We start from the raw sequence: 9154 nt of genomic DNA, 5'->3' as shown, positions 1-9154 counted from the left end.
CCTATGATATATCTATATATTACAAGGAAAAAAAAACATGAGAACTTAAGCTTTCTATTTTATTCTCACATTTTGTCAAAAAAAAAAATCAGAGTAGTCTCACATGAGTAAACAGGCAAGAATATCACGTAGTAATCAAATACTGCAACAAGTCAACAACAAAGTAGAAACATGGATCAATCAATACAAAAAAAAAAAAAAATTAAAAAAAAATCACAATTAACTTAGTCAATCAAACACAAACTTCGAATAGAAATAAAAGCATACTAGGAACAAGACGTACTAGTCTTATGAGAATTCTAAGTAACTCAAGAACGCAAGAAAACTAAGTACCAATACACATCTCATTAACTTGTATGTAATCATTCAATTGGTCAAGAAGGGGAAAAATATTATGCATGACACGACTGACACTACACCCACTCGGTCTAGTTGGACAGACCTGCTCTGATACCACTATGTGACACCCTAAATCCCAAGAATAATTATTGCTATTATTTAATTAAAAATAGAGTTTGATTCGCAGCGGAAAGTGTCAAATAAAAACTTCTATAATGATATAGGAATTCTTCCACAAAATTTAGGATATCACATTGACTCATAACAAACATAATTCATATTTCACTTCATTAAAAATTATAGTAATAATAACATCGAATCTTTTTCTTTTGAAAATATTTCATTTTACATCATAGACAATGGTTTTCTTGCACAAAATTAAATAAGTAAGCATATCCCTTTTCCCGTGTCACTATCAGAGCGGTGCTTTTCCCCAAAATAATCGACGACACAAGACAAGTCCTCACGAAAGGCATGCACTTGACTCCAAGACTCATAACCTATATAACTACGGTTTCGCAACCGCAGGGCCAAGCCAGCAAACACAAACAACGAAGGGGTGAGTTCCGAGAACATGTAATAGTATAAAAAAAAATGAGAAGAACACGTAAGCAATTAAGTCAAAGTCGTTTCACATCACAAACATAATATTCAGAACCTTGAAGAATATACTATATCATCTCAATCTATATTAGTAGAAAATATCATTACAACTTAAGAACCAAAAAAAACTTCACAAACACAATGTCACAATTCAATTCCAACTAGTCACAACACATGTAGTCACCAATAACCATCTTCATAAGAACATCAACAAATAATCACCTTCATCGTCTCACACAATTACATTAATAGATATCACAAAGTAATTTGTTAAAACATCACAACTTAACAACTTGACTCGACAACATGACTCAACTTGACAATGCACTCTTAACAACTTAACAACACAACTCTTCTTTGACCATGCAACTCTATCAACTCAACAACAACTTGACAACTTAAACATCATGAACTTCTTGATATGCAAATGCATGTGGTACCAATCAACAACAAAATGAGCATAATAGGCTCTTCAACGTGTGAGCACAAAGGCTGCCGGGCCTAAAGCCCCCAACTTTAATGAGCACAAAGGCTGCCGGGCCTAAAGCCCCCAACTTTAATGAGCACAAAGGCTGCCGGGCCTAAAGCCCCCAACTTTAAAGCCCCCAACTTTAATGAGCACAAAGGCTGCCGGGCCTAAAGCCCCCAACTTTAATGAGCACAAAGGCTGCCGGGCCTAAAGCCCCCAACTTTAATGAGTATGCAATGGACTCAATCTTCCTACAACTTGGACAACAACGTGAACATCTTATACAATTCCATAACCATGGACAACTTCTTAATTCTTGCAACTTAGACCGACTCATGCAACTTCAAACTTTTAAATGATCAACAGCATTAAACAGCACAAATTAATTCATAGCATATCAACATCATAATATAACAGTATCAAATGATAATAAATCAACGTTTAAGAATATCAAAAAGACATTTAGCAAAATACATATCATTCACACATGACCATTTAGAAGCACATCATTGAATATCACATCTTTAAATCACACATAATCATATTCCAATAGTTATCATATACATGTGGTATACCAATAATTACATTCAAATACATAACATCACATCTATATCAATCATTAAATAAGTCATCAATCTAAATAGTTGCAGCAAATCAAGCATAAGCACCCACAAATTTATCCATGACTTCAAATACCACATATTCACATAATTTAAATCAAGCAACACCTTAATAATGTTTCTAATTCTTCTTTTAACCTCCCACATCTAAATTTGCACATTAATTAATTATCCTCTCAAAGGGCTACAACCGTCGCGGTGAGCCCCGAACTTTGGGAAATATGGTTTTCCCGTTCATCCCAATTAATTTACACTCATGATCTCGAACTCTTCTCTCCCACCCCATACCTGAATTGAAGCTTTCACATAACACTATAGGAAAGGAGACCTTGACGGCAACAATAATCTCGATCAACTTATTGAATACACACCGCGCCTTCATCAATCATTGCAGCAGAAGAACACAAGAGAATGACGATAACCTCGACATTATAAATCCAACGTGTAATTGGAATGTCAAATCTATTGCATTTATGGTAGGTTTGCGGCGAGACACGACGGTGACTCAAATTGCACTGATGGACTCGGTTTGTGAAAGAAAGAGAAGGACATGGGGTTAGGTAGCGCTGATTTTGGAGGGGTTTAGCTATTACCTTTTTGTTTTCATCACGTAATGATTTGGTTTCTCAATGAATATTGTTTTTCTCCTCTAAAGTGGCGGCACTGGCTTGGTTTCATACTTCTGTATTGTATTGTGTATCCCCTTAGGTTATAGAATGATACATATATAATATAATATATATATACTAAATGTTAGGCGTATTAGGTTATTGAAGGAAACATTTTTGTCAACAACATAAAAGTAATTGGGGCCACGTGCATATGCTAGCCCTCAACATATTTATTTTTTTTTTCTTTTTCAAACCAATTATATTTTCTTCTAACTATAAAATAACCAGTTAAAATAATAATAACAATCAAATATTAGTCTTATAGTAATAATTATCTAAAACTAGACATAATCTCTACAATTAAAATAACCAGATTTAATTTCAATAATTCAACTAATTTACTAAAGTAAGGACACTAGTAAACACATAGAAAATTATCACTCCATAGCAACCACAACTCTAATAATTTATCAATAGATCACTGAAATATAATAACAAAAAAATTTGGGGCGTTACACTCCTTCTTAATGAAGTGTTGAAGAAAGACCTTTTGTGCCAAATTGGGTTTCTCACTTCCACCACATGGAAGTAAGTCCTCATTCTGAATCTTCAGAAGCAGCTTCTTATCCATGCTTAGATCAGCATACTTTCCTGCTTGTGTTGAGTTGTACAGGGCCAAGTTTACTTTCTCTTTCCAGAGGCGTTCTTCAGCTGTATTTGAGAGATCAATTCCAGAGTATTTTCCAGAGGCCTCTCTACAGAGTACAGCTTCTATCTGCCATTCCGCAATTCTTACTGGAATACCACAAATACTTGACCTGATTTCAATACCTGTAAATGGCTCAAGACCCATTTCTTCTCTGGTCTTCCCTTCTAGTTCGGGATAAATCAACACCATTTGACTTTCTTCAGTTATAGACGCAGCTTTGTCATAAACCTTAGCCCTCACCCAGAAGTGTCTTACCAATGCTTCGTATGTTGGTCCATTCAACATCTTGAAGTAATGCATAAGTTCCTGCTTTTCATAGTAGCTTCTGATCCAACACTCATGGAAGGCGAGTGATTCAAAATCCACCGGATTTTCTATTTGAACCTGTAGTTCCCATTCTTCCAATTTCATGCTTCTTCCTTTGTAGTCATATTCAGGGATCATTCGTGAAGTAGATACTGAAACTTCTCGTTGCGAGCTTGATGATGCCATTTGATGATTGACGAAGATTTGAAGAAGATGAAGATTTTAGGGTTCTAAGGTTGAGAGAATGCGCTTACTTCGCAAGAGGTTTGAGAGCAAATGTGTTTGTTGTGAGTGAGTAGTGTGTGAATTGTCAAAGTGTTAAAAGTAAAACGATTGCAATTCAAAAGAGACAAACAAACATATCATTAATGACAAAATTGGGGGCGCGTGAAAAGTACTTTCAAAGCTATTAAATCATCATTGCCCTTTTAGTTATACACCAACACATACATGCCACGTAAGAAGTTCACAGAGTGACTACCAAGTTAGTGGGCCAGAAGTTACTTTTTAAAAGGTAACTTCCAACGTTTCCACTAATTCAACTATTCAGAAGCAACAAATCCAGCTTCTGGACTTCAGATGCTGACGTCATCATCAGAAGCGAGTTTTCCTCAGAACCTCAATAAAGAGCTTCTGATGGACTACCGCTTCTGAACTAACTTCAGAACCTAAAATCCTATTCAGGAGCAAGCAAGCATTTAATCAGATACAAAGTGCATGTTCAAATTTTTCTTTATAAAATCAAATCTTTCAACAGTTAAAGGCTTAGTAAATATATCAGCCCATTGATTTTCAGTATCAATGAATTGTATATCTAAAATTCCTTTTTGAACATAATCTCTGATAAAATGGTGTTTGATTTCAATGTGCTTCGCTCTTGAATGCAAAATTGGATTTTTAGACAAACAAATAGCAGCAGTATTATCACAATAAATGGGAATACTGTTAGCAGTCATCTGATAATCTTCCAACTGATGTTTCATCCAGAGTAGTTGTGTACAACAACTTGCAGCTGAAATGTATTCTGCTTCTGCTGTAGACATAGCAATAGTTGTTTGTCTTTTGCTAGCCCAGGATATAAGATTATCACCCAGAAATTGACAGTTTCCACTGGTTGACTTTCTTTCAATCCTATCACCAGCATAATCAGCATCACAGAATCCAATTAGCTTATAATCTAAGGATTTCCTATAAAGGAGTCCAAGATTAGTTGTTCCTTTCAAATACCTGAAGATTCTCTTGACAGAAGTCATATGAGATTCTCTAGGATCTGATTGGAATCTTGCACACAAGCATACACTGAATAAAATATCTGGCCTAGATGCAGTGAGGTATAACAAAGAACCAATCATACCTCTATACAGCTTCTGATCTACTTTAGCTCCTTCATCTTCTTTGCTTAAGTTGCACGTGGGGTGCATTGGAGTGTTCGTCACTTTACAATCTTCAAGTTTGAACTTCTTCAGAAGCTCCTTTGTGTACTTTGATTGATGAACATAGACTCCATCTTTGCATTGATTGATTTGAATGCCAAGGAAGAACTTCAGCTCTCCCATCATGCTCATTTCAAATTCATCCTGCATCAACTCAGAAAATTCCTTGCAAAGAGATGCATTAGTAGAACCAAATATTATATCATCAACATATATTTGCACAACAAGAATATCTTTCCCAAGGGTCCTTCTGAAGAGTGTAGTATCAACCTGTCCTCTTTTAAAATCATTTTTGATTAAGAAATTACTTAGTCTATCATACCAAGCTCTGGGAGCTTGTTTCAAGCCATATAGTGATTTCTTCAGTTTAAAAACATGGTCAGGATATTTAATATCCTCAAATCCAGGAGGTTGCTTGACATACACTTCTTCTTCTATGACACCATTTAGAAAAGCACTCTTGACATCCATTTGATATAATATTATGCCATGATTAACTGCATAGGAAAGAAGTAACCTGATTGCTTCCAATCTTGCAACTGGAGTAAACGTTTCAGTGTAATCAATGCCTTCTTGTTGACTATACCCTTGTGCAACAAGCCTGGCTTTGTTTCTTGTTACTTCACCTTGCTCATTCAGCTTGTTTCTGAATACCCATTTTGTTCCAATAATGTTCTTGTGCTGAGGTTTGGGTACCAGATCCCACACATCATTTCTTTGAAATTGATTCAACTCTTCTTGCATAGCTAGGATCCATCCATCATCTGAAAGTGCTTCATCAACTGTTGTAGGTTCAATCATTGAGATTAGTCCAATCATTGACTCCTCTTGTCTGAAATGTGATCTTGTTCTTCTTGGACTATCCTTGTTTCCAATGATTAGCTCCTCAGGATGTGAAGACTTGTGTTTGAATGTGTTTCTGGGAGGATCTGCTTGATGTGAGCCATCTTGTGCTTCATCAGAAGCAGCTTCATCTTGTGCTTCTGATGTGGGTTCAGCTTCTGGACTATCTTCAGACTCAGCTATCTGATCAGGTTCTGGAGTAGCTTCAGGAACCTGTATCTCTGCAGAACTTTCACCTTGCTTTGAAGTTTTATCTTCAAGCTCCTTGTCATCAAATTTAACGTGCATAGATTCTTCAACACAAAGTGTTTCTGAATTATACACTCTGTATGCCTTTGACCTTTCAGAGTAACCTAAAAAGATTCCCCTTTGGGCCTTGGCATCAAATTTCTTTAGGTAGAGCTTGTTGTTCAGAATGTAACATGTACATCCAAATTGATGAAAGTAAGAGATATTGGGTTTTCTTCCTTTAAAGAGTTCATATGCTGTTTTCTCCAAAATAGGTCTAATATAGATCCTGTTCTGAACATAGCATGCTGTATTCACTGCTTCTGCCCAAAAATGTTTTGGTAAATTGTTTTCATGAATCATGGTTCTGGCCATTTCTTGTAAAGTTCTATTCTTTCTCTCTACAACCCCATTTTGTTGTGGTGTTCTAGGAGAAGAGAACTCATGGAAAATTCCATGTTTTTCACAAAAAGCTTCAAATGGCTCATTTTCAAATTCTCCACCATGATCACTTCTGACTTTCAAAATTTTTGATTCTTTTTCAGATTGAATTTGAGTGCAGAAGCTACTGAATACATCACACGCAACATCTTTACTCTTTATGAATTTCACCCAAGTCCATCTGCTGTAATCATCAACAATGACTAATCCATATCTACTTCCATATAGGGATGCAGTACTCACTGGTCCAAATAAATCAATATGGAGTAATTCTAAAGGTCTTGAGGTTGAAACAATGTCTTTGGTTTTAAAAGATGATTTCACAATTTTCCCTCTCTGACATGCACCACAGAGTGCATCTGAATGATAGTCAATGTCTGGTAGCCCTTTCACAAGTTGTAACTTACTAAGCTTAGAGATTAACCTCCAGTTAGCATGTCCCAACCTTCTGTGCCACATCCATTTCTTATCATTCACTGATAGTAGGCAAACCACCTTCTGATCAGCCAGTTCAGAAAAATTGATTTTATAGACATTGTCAACTCTCTTTCCCTTGAACACAATGGATTTGTCTTTCTTGTTGATTACTGTACAGTTGGGTTTTTCAAAAAGCACATCATAACCATTATCACAAAATTGACTAATGCTCAAAAGGTTATGTTCAAGACCATCTACCAACCATACATTATTAATTGAGGTAGAGGAATTACCAATAGTTCCTGTACCTATGATCTTGCCTGACTGGTTGCCCCCAAATTTCACACTTCCTCCCTCTTTCATTGTTAGGCTGAGGAACATGGACTTGTCTCCTGTCATGTGTCTTGAGCAACCGCTGTCTAGGTACCATGATCTTTGCTTTGGCACTGCTCTTAGACATACCTGCATCATTGACATTTTTAGATTTAGGTACCCATTGTTCTATGGGTCCTGGAAGGTTAGTACTTAAGGCTTTACTCTTCACTTCTTGTACCTTGTGCTGTGAGTTGGGTTGCTTCTGATTAACCATCACCTTAGGTTTTGGTACTTCAGAAGCAGTAACTATCTTCTTCTGAAACTTAGACTTCAGAACCCCAGATTTTGGTTTCACCAGACTCTGAGGAATAGGTTCTGATCTTTTCAGGATCCTGACCTTTGAAGTCTTGAAATCAGATTTGATCATAGCCTTTGACTTAGAGTTCTTTGGCGTTGAAGTAATCTTAGCCTTAGGACTAGAAGCTTCAGGTTCTGATTGAACAACAGTTTCCAACTCAGCCCCTTCTGGTACAAAGAATGTTTTCAGACCTTCCTTGATGCATTCACAACAAGATTTTAGATTGGTTTTCTCAAGTTTCACTTCTGGAAAACCAATTCCTCTGCCATTGTTCTTGTAAATGCTATAAATCATAGAAGCTACTCTGCTTCTGTCAATGCCAGATATAATAAAATCTTCAAGAGCAATTTCATGGTTACTTAAAGGTTTTTCATTACACTTTTCTTGTAGCTTCTGACATAAGAACCTGAGCTGATCTTCATATGTTTTACACATGAAGTCAAAGCCCCTAAGTCCTTGTTCAGAAGCTTTCAGATCCAATAGAGTTGATTTTTGCTGTTGTACCAAATCAGCATATTTTTCTTTTAAATCCTTCAACTCATTGGTTCTTACTTCAAAATGTGTAAGAAGTTCTTTAAGTGACTCAACAAGTTCATCTCTGGGAATTTTGGAATATACCTCGTTTTCATCTTCTGAGTCTGAATCTGATCCAGCTTCTGAAGTTGCTGTTGCTACCAACCCAACAGCTACCTTTGCATCTTCATCAGCTTCCTCTTTATCAGATCCAGATTCACTACCCAAATCATCCCAGGTTGCCATTAAACTCTGCTTAATCTGCTTCTTGAGTTTGCTTGGTTTAAATGTAGACCTCTTTGACTTGTCCTTTGACTTTTCTCTTTGAAGATCAGGGCATTCAGCAATGAAGTGTCCAGGCTTCTTACAGTTGAAGCATCCCTTCTGATCTTCTTTCTTTGAGCTTCTGGAGTTACCCCTTCTGGAGAGAAACTTTCTGTTCTTCTTGGCCAGATATTGAAGTCTGTTTGAGAGCATGGCCATTTCAGCAGCATCTGGTTCAGAATCTGAACTTGACTGTTCTTCCTCTTCAGATTCAACTACTTTGAGAGCTTTTGATGACTTGCCTTTGGATGGAAGAGCTATTGATTTACTCTTCTTAGTAGACTCATGTTCATTAAGACTTAACTCATGAACTTTGAGAGAACTAACAAGATCTTCGACACTTAAAGTGTTTAAATCTTTAGCTTCCTCAATGGCAGTCACTTTTGGTCTCCATCTGGCAGGTAAGCTTCTGAGTATCTTGCTTACATGATCAGAAGCAACATAGCTCTTCTTTAGAATCTGTAGCCCAGAAACTAAGGTTTGAAACCTTGAGTACATCTCCTCAATAGTTTCATCATCCTTCATCTTGAATAACTCATACTGATGTACAAGCAGGAGAGCCTTTGCTTCTTTGACCTTCTTGCTCCCTTCATAATTTGAACAGAGAGAAGCAAACATAGCTTTA

At 36.6% G+C, this 9154-nt stretch overlaps 1 long non-coding RNA gene across 1 annotated transcript; it reads right to left on the bottom strand.

Annotated features, from left to right (window-relative positions):
• Positions 1-593: 593 nt before the first annotated feature.
• Positions 594-2722, bottom strand: LOC146939418 (uncharacterized). The gene is made up of 2 exons (XR_015031649.1): positions 2320-2722; positions 594-847 (listed from the first exon to the last, which is right to left on the bottom strand). It is a non-coding gene; the product is annotated as an uncharacterized LOC146939418 (long non-coding RNA).
• Positions 2723-9154: the final 6432 nt, after the last annotated feature.

Source organism: Medicago sativa, chromosome 3 (genome assembly GCF_051527215.1).
Source record: "Medicago sativa cultivar Bolivia chromosome 3, Bolivia_mono, whole genome shotgun sequence".
Classification (NCBI taxonomy): Eukaryota; Viridiplantae; Streptophyta; class Magnoliopsida; order Fabales; family Fabaceae; genus Medicago; species Medicago sativa.
This window is presented reverse-complemented; position numbering and strand designations above follow the sequence as displayed.